At 39.8% G+C, this 15,972-nt stretch overlaps 1 long non-coding RNA gene across 1 annotated transcript in view; it reads left to right on the top strand.

Moving 5' to 3' along the window:
- Window positions 1-8,440: 8,440 nt before the first annotated feature.
- The window catches only part of LOC121522977, a 50,901-nt gene continuing 43,369 nt past the window's right edge, over window positions 8,441-15,972 (top strand). Inside the window, exon 1 of the long non-coding RNA XR_005993015.1 lies at window positions 8,441-8,542. This is a non-coding gene — a long non-coding RNA (uncharacterized LOC121522977). The remainder of the gene's footprint in view (window positions 8,543-15,972) is intronic.

The raw sequence follows: 15,972 nt of genomic DNA, 5'->3' as shown, positions 1-15,972 counted from the left end.
AAGATGCAGGTTCAGCTGGTGCATCGTCATGGTTTGTGCGTGTGGATCAGAGTCTATTTGCATGAAACTGAGGAGGATTTTCAGTTTTGTTTTGTTTCTTTGGCTTGCTTCTTGTTTTTTTCTCTCTGAGCACAAAAAGGTGTTGTAAGCCAGCAGAGAGCTGGTTTTGTACATTTTTGCTGCCCTGTCGTTTTCTCTGCAGGGTGTCTCTTGGGAAAATCAAGGGGAGGGGAAGGCCGGGGGGGAGGGGTCTGGCAGAAAACAGACAAACACACATGTGTGGGCATCACATCTCAAAGCTCACGTAGGAGCCGTCTGTGTGATGCTGCTTACATGTGATTAAGCCTTTCCCTCTAAACAGGCTGTGTGACGACCCCACTGGTGCATGCATCTCTCTTCCTCTCCTCCACCCCTCTTCTGTTTTTTCCCTCCCCTTTCGACAGACGACCGTCTCAACAAGACTCACTCTCATGTCTGAAGCCACACTTTGCTTTGTGCGCCTCCCTGAAACTGACATTAATCCACTTTTTTTTCTTCTATGGACTGACAAGAGCATGGAATGGAGGTGTCACACTTTGAGGCAGGGAGCGGGGGGGAGCAGCTTGGCGCTGACGGCCCTGCTAAAGCACTGCTACTGCTGCTGCTGCTGCCTGTAACAGTCAGAGCACTGCAAATTGGAAATCCAGAGGAGATCATCTGTAAAGAACACGTCTAGCGGTGGTGTGGGATGCAACTGGAGTCAGAGAGGAGAGATGAGAAAAAGCCAGAAAGCAAACAGGCCCTGATATGGAAAAAAAAACAAAAAACAAAACGAATAAAAGGCATACCAGTCTTTCTGGACAGGACATTTCAAGAGCACAAAAAAATTCCTCTCAGCACGCAATCCTGCAAACATTTCCCCCATGAGACATTAGAAAAGGAATGTAACACAGCACAGGTAATATTTAGTGTCATGTGCAGCCTTTCAGCTGTTTGTCAGGGGTGTGTGGTTCACGTCTCGCTGATCTTCAAACAAAAACTCTCCATCTCTCCCTGACATCCGCTCCGATGTTGAGCTTCACCAGGTTCCTGCACTATTTATTAGAACATGTGGGGCAAATTGCATTACCTGAAGGAATTTGACCAGGTCACATGCAAAGATTAACTACGTGTACTTAAGGCCTACATTTCTGGAGGGAATCTAATGTTTCTTTTCTTTATGTTTTTTTATTTTTTTTTTTTTAGCAAAACCTTGTTATGACTTCATTCCACCACCAACCATTGTCGTCAGATTTCCCAGGAATTCCTTCACTATGATAAACATCATTACTTATTTATGGTTCCTCTATGTATCTGATAACCAGACCTGCACACAGAGTTGGCTGGGCCCTTGAAAAACCTAGAGAATGCCCCCCAGTTCTAAATCAGTGTATGTGCGTTAGATCAGTAGCATTGTCGTTAGCATCCTGGCTAACAGTTCCCTCAGTTTGGAGCTCAGACGTGTCTCAAGCCATTATTGGGTTCTCATGCTGGAATAATTTCTTAGTGCTACGTTTTAAGCCAGTTCAGCATTTTACATTCATTTTTTGCCTTTCTGTTCTTTTTTCTGCTTTTTGTCCTTGTTTGCCACTTTTTGCCCATTTTTGTCTATTTTTACTGCTTCAGTTTTCCAATTAAACTAGTTTTTTTTAGTTTTTGCTGTATTGGTCCTAGCTTGCCACTTGTAACCCATTTTGGCACTTTTTGCACATTTATGCTAAGGCCCATTTTCCACTTTTAACCCATTTTTGCTGCTGTTTGCCTAATTTTGTCACTTTTATCCCATTTTGACCAACTGTTGATGCCTTTTTTTGCAAGTTTTTCTTCTTCTGTTTTCCACCTTTAACAAATTGTTGCTTCTTTTTGCCCTATTTTACAACTTTTAACCAATTTTCGCCACTTTCATGGCACTTTTTTTAATCACACCCTTTTTCCCTTTTTGCCAGTTTTTGCGTTTTGCCCTTTTAACCAATTTTGCCATTTATTTAGCCCTACTTTGCCACTGTTGACCCTTTTTTTCCATCTAAACCAATTTTTACTGCTGTTTGCCTTATTTTGTCAGTTTGATCCCATTTTTGCCATACTTTGCCACTGTTGACCCATTTTGCCACTTTTTGCACATTTTTCTGCTTCTGTCTTCCCCTTTAAGAAATCATTCCTGCTTTTTTGGCCGATTTTGCCCCTTTCAACCTATTTCTTGCCACTTTCATCCCTCTTTTTGCCTATTTTACCACCCACTTTATTCCACAAATTCTTGCTGTCTACCAGTTTTCCATTTCTGAATCATTTATATCATTTTAAAGCCCTCCCTTGCCACAGTTAACGCATTGTTTTCCACTCCTCACTCATTTTTGCTGCTATTTGCTCTACTTTGTCACTTTTTCCATTTTTCCCCCTTTTTGCCCATTTTTTGCTGTTCCTTTTTTTTCCACCGTAACCATTTGTTGCAGCCTATTGGCCAAGTTTTCTAGGTTTAAATTCATTTTTGCAACTTTTTGCTGTTTTTGAAAATTGTAACTCATTTATGCAATTTTTTTTTTTTTTTTTTTTTTTTTTTTTTTAAGATTTATTTTTGGGCCTTTTCATGCCTTTATTTGATAGAGGAAGGACAGTGGATAGATTTGGAAACAGTGAGGAAAGACATGCAGTAAAGGGCCACAGGCTGGATTCGAACCCGTGCCGCGCGCGTACATGGGTAGCGCTTTAAACCACTCAACTGTCTGCGCTCCCATTTGTGCCAGTTTTTGCCCCTTTTCTGTCATTGTTAACATATTTATGTCACTTTATGCCCACTTTTGTCATTTATTGCCACTTTAGACCTGTTTTTTGCCACTTCTTTTGCCACTTTCTGCCCATTTTTCTGTCACTTTTTACAAATATTTAATTATTTTTCATGAAAGTTGTCTAATTTTGTCTATTTATATTTTCTGGCTGAGCTATGAAGTCTAACGTTGCTTTTTGTAGAGAGTTTCTTGAAAGGCGATGTAAATTCAAGATATTATTATTGTTATTAGTCATTTAGTTCAACGTGCCCATTAACATTGTTATCCCCGTGCCGCTGATAACATCACAGCAATAAGTTCTTAGATTTGAGGTTGCTTTAATTCTAGAACAAAACCTGAAATAGCGACCAAAACATACGAACTGTGGCCAAATTTGAAATATTAAAGTTTTCTATGACACTTTTATTGCTATGCTGAAGATGATAAACTATGCCAGTGAGAATGGGTTTACAGGAGTGTTACAGCCCCTCAGACCAGACTGAACCGTTACAAACATTAATTTGTGCCTATGTCCATTAAATTTCTGAACAACAGGGGATGTAAGATGTGCCAAGAGGTTGTGCAATATGCCAGTATGCCACTGCTGCCAGAGGTCTGCTTTTTATGTAGATGTAGAAAATTGTTAGATGGATATGCTGCTGCTACAGGATGAAATGTTATTTGTTCTGTATGAGCTCTATGTACGTATTTATTGGTTTTGTAACTGTGGGACAGAGCCCAGGATAAATTTCCCTATGGGGACATTAAAGTCTATCTTATCTTAGTTTGAGAGGGGTCTGGCTGCAGACTGTTCATCTCTGATGCTGTCTCCTTCAGATCAGAAATACATGCTAAAAATTTCAAAATAAAACCGGGTTAAACTTCCGTTTTAGGGAAAGGGCCAAGGTAAGTGTTAGGATTATTAAAGTTAGTTTTAGGACCCCTTTGAAAACGAGATGCTGCATCTCAAGTGGCTTCCTTCAATGATTCAAAAGTTAAAAACCTGCTCTGCAAAACCTAATTAGAAAACGTTGAACAAAGCTACAGCCTGCCCACAGGGAAGCAGCTCGCCCTCCATGAAAACATTCTAACCCAGCAGGCGAATCTCACGTAGCTCCGTAAGCTACGTAGATAACATAGCAACATGGCTAACAAAGCTATGTAGCTTACATAGCTATGTTAGCTTATATAGCTAAAGCTAAGCTCACAAAGCGGCCATATAAGCTATGTTCTCAATGTGGCTACATTTGCCAAGGCTCATATTGCGTAAGCTAACTTATCTATTGTATTATGTAGTAATTTTGATTTTGCAGCTAGTGTAGCTATATTAGCTTAAGTGAAAGCAAATGCAGCTAAAGCTAGCCACCATTCACGTAACTACTTCTAAAACAGGTCTATACATAATTTAATCCCAGATTTGACCTTTGACCTTTTTCTCTGATTTATTAATGAAATGCCTCTCATTCTGTAATGTTTGTACTGTGGTTACTTCATGACTGTAACAACCAGACTTTGTTGAAGAATAAAGTTGAAATATAAATAAATCTAAAAGACTGTTTTGGATTGTTTGTTTTGGATTTACTGGTGAACAGTCATCTGCCACAGGATTGGAGAAAGTATGGCTGCGAATCAAGAGGGCTAAAACTAAAGACAGACACACTAACAGTGAAATTTGATAAATATAATCCGGAAAAGCCGTAATAGAATAATATTTTCAGAGGAAGTGGTTTTGATGAACACCAGCCCCAGCGACAGTCTTCCTCTGCGATCCAGACCGAGATCTCTGCTGCTGGCCAGGATCCGTTGAGTCATTTGGATGCCATGCTTATCTAATGCTCTGGTGATGGCAGAAGCCTTCAGCCTGCATTAGAGCACACATCAGCCTGAAAGAGAGAGAGAGAGGCCTGAGAGAGAACTACAGTACAAACTAACAATGGCAGCTCCAGTTTTTTATATATATTTATAGCGCCCAGCAGGTGTCAGCCACAGCAGTCAGTGTGCCCCCTCTGACACCCCGTGGCTGCTGCTCTGCTCCACCGTATGAAAGAAAAAGCGAGTGGGGGGAGTTGGGGGGGGGGGCAGCTGCCGCCTGGGATTAGGTACCTGAATCCAATCTTGAGGAGCAGTGGGCTCCAGTGGCGTTAAAGTGTTTTCTGGAGAATTTCTCATGTTCCCCCACTAGCTGATTATTTCCAGATTTTAGTTCTGCCTCAGCGGAGATGAGCTTCACACAGTTTTTCATCCGTCGTGGTTAAGATGGAGCTTGACACTCACTGGCCACACTCAGACAAGTTGTATAATCCCATTTAGAGAAGCACATCCTACAGGCAAATCATTATAACCCCAGAGCAATAGATGGTTTTAAGCGTGCTTGATTACAGGAAATGTTGACATTAAACTACAGTATGTCAGTTAGACTTTCCTTTGTTTCAGGCATCAAAAACAAAGGAATTCCTGTTTCCCCTCTCTTTGCCTTCTTCTTTCACTGATGTCAGCACTGCTCCGTCTACTCTTCCTCATTAACCTTGCTTGTTCTTCCACTTCATAGCCCTGCTAATATGACCCTCCCTCACCACCACCACCAAACTCTTAGAGGACTCGAAAGCCTTCTGAATAACCAAAGAGAGGAAGGAGATAGTTACTGCAGAAATCACTGCACATGTCAGCTTTAACAGACAAACACGCCAGTGTGAGAAACATGAGGAGTTTTTTGAGCTGTAAACCATGTGAAGCTACTACGTGGGTATCAGAGAGATGGGGCAAAGCCTTGAAAAAAGGCATGATACCCCCTCTTTAATAAAGCTCCTTTGAGGAACTTTAATCATTCATTTTGGTGCCTTCAGTGGACAAAGCATTATCACTTACCTGTCTAGTGTTGTGGTTTTGAATTAGAAAATATTTTGCCTTTGTCGAAAGGCGAAGCTCTCGATTTACCAGCCGATCTATGTTCCCACCCTCACCTATGGTCATGAGCTGTGGGTAGTGACCGAAAGAACCGAAAGACCGAAAGGCTGAGATCGTGGATACAGGCAGTTGAAATGAGTTTCCTCCGCAGGGTGTCTGGGCTCTCCCTTAGAGATAGGATGAGAAGCTCAGCCATCTGGGAGAGACTCGGAGTAGAGCCGCTGCTCCTCCGCGCTGAGAGGAGCCAGATGAGGTGGCTTGGGCATCTGGTCCGGATGCCTCCTGGACGCCTCCCTGGTGAGGTGTTCCGGGCAAGTCCCACTGGGAGGAGGCCCTGGGGAAGACCCAGGACACGCCGGAGAGGCTATGTCGCTCGGCTGGCCTGGGAACGCCTCGGGATCCCCGGGAAGAGCTGGACAAAGTGGCCGTAGAGAGGGAAGTCTGGGCTTCCCTGCTTAGGCTGCTGCCCCTGCGACCCGATCTCGGATAAGCGGAAGAAGATGGAAGGATGGATCTTGCCTTTGTTAAAACTTCTTGTTTTTACAAAACAAACAGTGTCAACAGGATGCTTTAGTTTCCTTTATCTGACACCTACCCTGCAGCAGTGCTTACCAGCATAAAGAAATGACTTTATAGAGATACTCCATCTTGTCACTGATGGTCTCTTTTGTATTTACAGCACATCTGGATCTATCAGTATTCATTTTAGTCTGTTCACTACACAGCTAAAAAAGCCCTCACTGGAGCTTTAAACCCGTCAAACTTTGCTGGATGTGTTGTGAAACTGTCATTTTGATTTTAAAACATGCAGTTTTATATTGACTTAACACCTTATGGATCAACTGTAGAAACAAGTTAATTTTTTAAAATTTTTCTCAGTGTCTCAGAAATCACAGCAGTGCCTGGTCACATACAAATATAATGTATTGTTTCTAATTAAACTACCTCCCAGTTGTTGACATTTAAATGAGAACATATAAACATAATTACCTTACAAGATTATATAACAGATTATTATTATTACTTAATTCATAGAGTATTGGCAAAGTTCTGATCTAATTATCTATTCAACGTGATCGTATTACATAAGTCAGAGTGAAGTGATCATGTTGTGATTGTGAGCAGCAGAACTCCATGATAAATCCTCTGTGATTCACACACTGACTCATCATGACTCATGCAAAAGTTCAGCATTAACTCATCATTTCTACCCAGTCTCGTTCTATCCATGATAATGATCATTATGGTTGATAATGATTAATTTGCTCTTTCTAAGTCTTTTCAGAAGTTACATTTCTTCTACCTCTATCAGGCAATGTAAAGGAACTCCTTTATACTGTTTTCATGTTATCTAGAAGCTATTTTCTCTTAAAAGGGAAATATGAAACACAAAGTTAGGGATATATGGAAAAGCAAAAGTCAACTTTTGTAGCCTTGCAACGATAAACTTCAATGAGAAACACACTGAAACAGAGGCTGTTAGTAATATCTGCACCAAAAGCACCAGCTGTGGTAACAGGCCTAATACTTTGCTTAATTTTAAAATTTTAACCTCCTAATAATTTCCATCACCCTTCTCAAACAGTACTGGAGTTCTTTTTTTTTGGCTCATTTTGTTCTCTATGGCAAGTTGATATGATTTGCATTGAGTAATGATTTGCTGTATTTTATTTATTGATTTATTTTATTTTTTAGATAAATAAAAATCAAATCAAATTTAAAAAATGTTGCAAGTAAACATGATTAATCAGTGTAGTGATGTGATTAACTTGATTATTTTTTTAAATTGAGTAACAGTACTCATAAAAACTGACAATAACTCTGGCAGATGTAACGTTTTTCTAAATATATACTAACATTAAAATGTTGATCGTTTAGTTTACTATACATTTACAGTGCACTCAGAAAGTATTCAGAACCCCCTCACTTTTTATTTTTTATTTATTGCAGCTACCATCATTTAAATCCTGTTTTTTCTCATTAATCTACAGTATCCCATCATGCAAACTGAAAACAGAATAATTGAATCTTTTTTTGCATTTTTTGTGCCATTGACATCAGTATTCCTTTATTTAGACTGGACTGAAGCACCTTTGGCAGCAATTACAGCCTCAAGTCTTATTTGACTATGGCACATTAAGCTTTGTTCACCTGGATTTGGGGATTTTCTGCCATTCTTCTTGCAAATCCTCTCAGTCTCAGTCAGGTTGGAGGGTTGGTGGACGGCCATTTTCAGATCTCTCCTGAGATGTTTGATAGTTTTTTTTTTCTTTTTTTAAACATCTTTATTGAACCATTTCAAATACAAATAGTCAGACATGCCAATACATGATAACATACAACATGGGGAGAGAGTTCATGAATAGTAACAAGGGTTGAAGAAATAAACACAATTGCATTAATAACTTAAATAATAAAGGTTAAAAAAGAGAAGAAGCTAGACTTAGATACAAAATAGGTCTGTATAAATTAAAATTGTTGACAAAGATTTTTTTTGGAGGTTAATTTAAAAGACACAAAATAATACCTTATTTCAATCAAAAATAATTTAAAGCGAGGAGCTGAGTTGCTAACAAAATAAAGAGGTTGACAACAGAAGAACTTTTTATCTTTACATTCAAAATGCATGTCAGCATCAGTAAATCTTGAGATAGAAACTCTTGGTGGATGAAAGTTACGTAAAACTTCTGTCCAATAGGGTTTGTATGAAAGACTCCCTCTGTGTGACGTCACAGCCCCGCCCCACCTGTGTTCATCCCTGTCCCACCAAGAGCAGACGGAGCAGTGAGAAGTTCACAGCTAGGAGCCGTTCACCTTGTTCCTGTGTAGAGCGGTGAAGCCTGCGTCCTGAGAATTAAGTAAGTAGTAAGTGTTTTAAGTCAGTTTCTGTGTTTAGTAAGCTTTAAGTGAAGAAGTTAAGAGTAGGCGCGTTAGCGGTTAGCATCCGCGATTAGCATTAGCGGTTAGCACACTAGCTAAAAGAAGAGCAAGTAAACGCATGTATGTCACTTACATGTTTCCTTAACATTGCTGACATATAAACCTTTGTATGACTTAGTTATGTTGATATTCTTAGTGCATGTCTTGTTATTAGGGGTGTTATTTGGGTTCTCCTTGCTATCACATGCTAGCATATAGAGTATATTATAATCGTAATGAAAACAGACAGTGTCTGATTTGTGTTTTATTATTATTTTATAGACCACACACACACACACACACACACACACACACTCATGAACCCACCCTCAAATGCAGTTTTCATCCTCAGCTGTATTAAAGTGGAGTTAAAGGAGTGAACTCAAGAAGGAAACGGCGCAAGCCTGTTCATACAGACACACCCTTACCACTTACCGACACCCATCGCCTCAAAGTCAGCTTCACAGTCCTTACCTGGTCCTCCCCAGCAGGGTTCAAGTCAGGGTTCTGGCTTAGCCCCTCTAGGACACGCACAGAATCGTCTGTAAGACACTCTGGTGTCTTCTTTAAGACGGAGTATTAGGGCCACAAGAAGAGAGAGAGAGAAAAAAAATAAATATATATATATATAATTATTGTTATTTGACATTATGAGAATAAAGTCATAATATTACGAGAAAAAACTTGTAATATTACAAGAGTAACGTTGTAAGATTTCAAAAATAAATTATTACAAGAAAGAAAGTGCCGTTGAAATGAACAATGTTGAGCACGTTATGAAGCTATACTTTGGTATCGGTTTGACAAATAAGGAAATACTTCATGTTTTGGCACATCAGCATCAAATATTATCAGAATCTGGACAATACTCCGTCGTAGATCTGCGGCGCCGCGGCAGACTGTCTTTCTTGTAATATTTTATTATCGTAATATTACTACTTTTTTCTGGTAATATAATGACTTTATTCTCATGATATTACGACTTTATTCTCATAATGTCAAAAAACCCATAAAATTATTCTTTTATTTTTTTTCTCTTCATGTGGCCCTAATACTCCGTCGTACTTCTTGACTGTGTGCTCAAGGTCAAGGTCATGTTCGAAGGTGAACCTTTGGCCCAGGGTTCTGAGCACTGTGGAACAGGTTTTCATTGAGCTTATGTCTGTACTTTGCGTCATTCAGCTTTCCCTCAACCATGGCTGGTCTTCCAGTCTCTGCTGCTGAGAAACAACCCCACATCATGATGCTGCCACCACCATGCTTCTGTTGGGATAGTACTGGGCAGGTGATGAGCGTTGCCTGGTTCCCTCCAGACATAACATACATAAATGAGGCTAAACAGTTTAATCTTGGTTTCATCAGACCAGAGAATCGTGGTTCTCACAGTGTGAGGGTCCTCCAGGTGCTTTTCTGTAAACCCCAAGCAGGCTTTTGTAACCCTGTACAATGGAAAACTATCAGCCTTTGACTCTGTACTGCTGTCAAGAACCGCTCCGAGTTCTAGCGGTATTTTGGCGCCGTCTCGCAGTAACTCATAGCTCATGTGATGCTTGTGAGTCACATGATTTAATCATGGCGGAGCAGTCAGTTTCATGTGTTTTGCACTGGGAAGAGGCCTCTATCTGGTCACTCTGCCATGGGGCTCAGACCCGTGAAGGGGCCGCAGTGTTGGTTGTGCTTCTGAAATGTTGTCCCATTTCCACACAGGATCTCTGGAGCTCAGTCAGAGTGGCTGGCAGGTCCTTGGCCACCTTTGTTGCCAAGACCCTTCCACCCCAATTGCTCAACTTTGGTGACCAGCTCTCAGAAGAGTCCTGGTTGTGCCAAACGTCTTCCATTTGAGAGTTATGGAGGCTACTGTGCTCTCGGGACCTTTCAGTGCAGCAGGAATTTCTTTGTAGTCTTCCCCAGATCATGTAAAATTAAAGACAGCAGCCACACAATGTGTTTCTTAATGTAACTTGATCTCACAGTGATAGCACAGTGTACATAAGAAGCTTAAAAAGCTTTGTTATCCTCGAGTTGAACATGGTTAAACAAAGAAGCCAAACTGAAAATAGCACAGAGTCAAAGATTCCCCTGTACTGGCCAGATCAAGTGAATGCAAAACAGCCTATGTAGATGTGCAAAAACACCATGAGAGTTACCATGGTGACTGCACAAGCTTGTCTTGGAAGCTGTCATTATAATTAACCCATCTTGTCTTTTACATTTTAGCAGTTTCTGGCTATATAACCACATTAAAAAAACACGAGGAAGGGCTTTTTTTCAGTGAAATAAAGCAAAACTAATTCTCTTTGAGGTTAGGCACAGTTATTGTTAGAATCATTGTTATGATGAATATAATTTAATGTTTTGCTTGTGTTTTTCTTGCAAAAGCAAAACATTGGAATGCAGAACCTGGTTATGATAGTTTACAATTAGCCTAATTCTATTCAAATTGCATGAAGAAGCAATGAAACATCAGTCAGATTCAGCAGGATGCAAAGAGGGATTAAAGACACAATGCTTTTATTCTTTTCTCAAATCTTGTAAGATCTCCCTTAAGGATGTTGCAGTTACTAAAGGCCTTTTTAGGTATTCTGGTGGCACATTTCTATTGCTAGATAAGGTTTTACAGTTTTGCTATCTGTGATTTGCTTGCAATGCACAGATGCACAGTCTCATGCATACACACATTTCATACAGTCATGGAAGAAAGTATTGGCACCCCTGGAATTTTTCCAGAAAATACACCATTTGTCCCAGAAATTGTTGCAATTAAAAATTAAAAAATAAAAATTAAAAGAAAAAAGACAAAATTGACATAATTTTGCACAAAACTCAAAAAATGGGCCAGACAAAATTGTTGGCACTCTCAACTAAATATTTGGTTGCACACCCTTGGAAAAAAATAACTGAAACCAATGGCTTCCTATAACCATCGACAAGCTTCTTACACCTCTCAACCGGAATTTTGGACCACTCTTCTTTTGCAAACTGCTCCAGGTCTCTCAGATTTGAAGGGTGCCTTCTTGCAACAGCAGTTTTGAGATCTCTCCATAGGTGTTCAATGGTATTTAGATCCGGACTCATTGCTGGCCACTTCAGAACTCTCCAGCGCTTTGTCTCCAACTGTTTCTTGATGCTTTTTGAGGTATGTTTCAGGTCATTGTCCTGCTGGAACACCCATGACCTCTGATGCATACCCAGCTTTCTGACACTAGGCCCCACATTGTGGCCCAAAATCTTTTTATAATCTCCAGATTTCATGATTCCTTGCACACAGTCAAGGCACCCAGTGCCAGAGGCAGCAAAACAACCCCAAAATAACCTTGAACCTCCACCATGTTTGACTGTAGGTACTGTGTTCTTTTCTTTGTAGGCCTCATTGCATTTTCTGTAAACAGTAGAATGACATGCTTTTCCAAAAAGCTCTACCTTAGTCTCATCTGTCCACAAAATGTTCTCCCAGAAGGAATAAGGCTTACTCAGGTACATTTTTACAAACTCCAGTCTGGCTTTTTTATGTCTCTTTTATGTCAGTGGGGTTCTCCTCGGTCTTCTGCCATAGCGTTTCATCTCATTCAGATGAAAAAGTATGGTCCAAGCTGACACTTTTGCACCCTGAGTCTGCAGGACAGCCTGAATTTGTGTGGAAGTTGACTGAGGATGTTTATCCTCCATTCCAACTATCCTGCGTTGCATTCTTTTGTCAATTTTTCTCTTCCATCCTCGTCCAGGGAGATTAGCCACAGTTCCATGGGTTATAAACTTCTTGATTATATTACACATAGTGGACAAAGGACTTTCAAGATCTCTGGAGATGGTCTTGAACCTTGAGATTGTTCATATTTTTCTACAATTTTGCTTCTTAAGTCCTCAGAAAATTCTCGGCCCTTCTTTCTCTTCTCCATGCTTGGTGTGATACACACAGGCACACAACACAAAGGTTGAGCCTAACTTTTCAATGGACCATTGTTTTGTTGACCTCCATGGGCCCCCAGTTTGGCTGGACCCAAGAAAGCTCTCCCATTTCCCCCCTTATGGGCGGCCTTGTCTGCACATGACTATTCTTGATCGTGCATGGCTGTTCAACCACCTTCAGGTACATTGGAGGTCCCCGGTCTCTGGCACCTTTATTTTGGGGCTTGCAGGCTGAAAAGGTTGAGAACACCTGCTCTAGATAAACTCAAACTATGTCTGTGATTTCATCTACAGGCTCCATAAAGACCGGCTTTGAATGCACCGTTATTATCTTATCATACACGTTTCATTCTTAGAGATGAGAGGTTACCAACTATAATGTGTGGTGACACAAAGAATGTAATTTGCATGTGCTGATTTGAGGAAGAAAATCATCAAGCTACAGATGACTGAGTCAGAAACTGGAACCCAGATTAGCAGGATTACATTTAACATCTGGAGTGAGAGAGCCAAGAATGAACCGTCTTTGATGTCACTATTCAGTGCATGATGATGGCACATTCAGCACAGGAAAAACCCTCCATGTTCCTGCTAATGATCACAGTGGAGGCCAAAATGGCAGCAAGATCCAGGGGAATTCAACCAAACACTCATTAAAAGGTCTAATAATTAAAATATTGATTAATTAGTCTTACATTGATTTACAGTCACACTTTATCAAAGCGCCAGGCTCTAATTACTGTGCCATTATGCCACAGGCTGACCTACTCCTTTTATTGTCACATGTAATGAAAAAGAACATTTCTTTAACTGCTTTTTAAATTTTTGACCTGTAAAATTTTAATGGGGGAGTACAGTGGGTGTCGAATGTGGATTGGCAGTAAAGTCATGGGTGGCTAATGCCTGCGAGTGTGGTTAAGTGGCTGTACACACGGCGAGCTGGAACACCTCTCCAGAGGGATTGGTCAGGGTTACTCTGTTCAAACAAAAATTGCATTCAGCCGTCCCTGCAAAAGGCACAATGAATAATTACACTAAACTTGACTTTTCTAGTGTTTCAGTGCACTTTTTTTTCTACAAAGCATTAAAACATCTGTGAAATACTCACTCAGAAATGTTTTTAAGAAGCATGGAAATGCAGTTATCAAAGTTCTTTGATACAAGCACTTTTTGTGGCTGGCTTTTGGTGGTTAGTTAATGAAGAGGTGTTGAGCAGGAATTGAATCCTATTTTCCACTCCAAAGAGTCAGAAAATGGTACTTCAGACACTCAGGAATCCCAATTTTCCTCCTGAAATTGGAAATGTGTAGACATGAGAGAGAGGTAGAAATCATCAACAAAGTTTTGGCTGACCAGTGGCAGGGCGCAGTGCTGAATTTATCCGTCCACATGTTTCTCTCTGGTCTCTATAAACGCTTTCTGCACATATTTGCAGACTCTGTAGGAGCAGGTGAGTTTCTTTGTATCTGAAGCATTCTGCTTTCAACTTGTACTTCAAGTTTTGTCTATTAGCATTTTAGAAAGCTCTCATCTGACACCTGCATCTAAGTGTAGCCAACCTAGAAAGGGACTGTGTTTCAACTCTCAAATGAATTCTCAAGTCACAAGATGTTTGTAAGACTGTAAACAATGCTGCCGCATGTAAAAAAATACAAATCTATGCTCCTCTGTGTGATCATTAAGTAGTTAAGCTAATAACGAAACAAGTTTGGCAACAACAGCTTACATCTTCGGATATTGTCACTATGGTTCCATAATGATTTCACACTTGGCTAGCTTGTAGTAAATCTACCTTAGATGGTTATAGAATTATGGCGAATAGTGAAATCTGATGTAGAGATAATGAATAGGATTTTTACCTCGCTGTTCAGCTCTACTGGTCATAAAATTGACGATTTTTCCGACAAATTAAAGCCGAATAAATGTTTTTTTTCTAAAAAAATCTAAAAAATTCCAACGCTGACAGAGAGCTGAGAATCTGTGCTTTCCAGCAATATATGGTGTGTGGTTTATTTATTACGGTAATGTTGAACAGCACCGCGAAAACGGCAGCTTTGGCAGAAGACGCGTGAGAAAGGAGAGTGAAGGAAGACAGTAAAAGGAGAGCGAGTAAGAGTGGTGTTTTGTTGTCAAAAAACAGCGTTAGTGGCATTTGTGCGTGTCTGTCATGTGCATAACAGTATGTTTGTTGAGAATGCATTTTTCCACCTTTATTTGCACTAATTTTTGCATATGTATATAGTTATCTTTTGCACTGTGTTTTGCACACCCAGAGTCCTAGACTCCAAAAATGACTGGTGATTGTTCTAAACATGTATAGGTTCACATTTCAAATGTCAAATCAAAACTTTATGAGCAATAACAAAACTTCTTCTCTTAAAAGCCATGATAAACAAATCTGTTTTTGTGTTTTTCTTCTTTTAAACTGCTGACATTTCCATATAATGTGCAGTAATCATTAACCAGATGTTGAAAAGTCAAGTTCAAGTACTCCTGGGAAAAGGGACCAAAGCTCTCAGACTTAGGGCATTTCCTGACTATTATACTGCCAGAATAATAAAATATGTCCAAATCGCCATTTTTAGACTCAGTAGGTAAAGGGTTAAGTGGATTTGATTGTCTAATTGAATACTAAACACTGCACTAAGTGAATATGTAAATTTATTTTTTGACAGATAATTAAAGTGAAACAGAGCTATTACACCATCCTGAGCAGAAATGTGATGTTATGTTTTTTACAACAATATTGGCTGTACTGAGTTAATTGGAATAAGTTTGAGATATCTAGTAGTAACAATTGAAACTGTAATCTAGGTAATTATGAGTATCGCATCGGGACTCGGTATCGGCAGATATTCAGTATTAAAGAATCGTATCGGGATCGGAAGCCAAAAATGCTGATGGGGACAACCCTAGTTTTTTAATTTCAGTTTCTGTGCTGTGCAAAAATGTTCAACTTTACCTGCAGAGATGTTTTGTACTCGTCTAGCAGCATAACTAACCTAAAGCAGAATTAAGGAAAAGTCATACAAAGTCCAAAAACTTTATTCTGTTCATTCAAAAAGTCAAAAATCTCTTCATTGCCCATCATGTAAATACTTGAAACGCAACCATGAGCTACTTGTTGGTGTCTGTATCTCTGTTAGCAGCTAATGTAGTTCAAGCAGCTAGCTTCATGAATAAAGGAACAGGATACAGATATAGTTAATGTTAATAATAAATAAGGCAAACCAGGTCCTCAGCATCAGATTTTGAAGTTTCAGTCCTCATAGAACCTTGAATCACTACCAGGAATATTTGCTTGGGAGAGTGTTGTGCTGCTAGCTAAAGCTAATAGCTTTAGCAGCTAGCTTCAAGCATAATTGTATGTAGAGTTGGCTAGAGAGGTCTGATAGCCTCCACTCTGAAGCCTTATTTATACTTCTGTGTTGAATTTTCTTATTGAGAAATATTTAAAAATATG

Source organism: Cheilinus undulatus, linkage group 15 (assembly GCF_018320785.1).
Source record: "Cheilinus undulatus linkage group 15, ASM1832078v1, whole genome shotgun sequence".
Taxonomy (NCBI): domain Eukaryota; kingdom Metazoa; phylum Chordata; class Actinopteri; order Labriformes; family Labridae; genus Cheilinus; species Cheilinus undulatus.
Note: the sequence above shows the minus strand (reverse complement) of the source record. Positions and strands in the feature narration are given on the sequence as shown.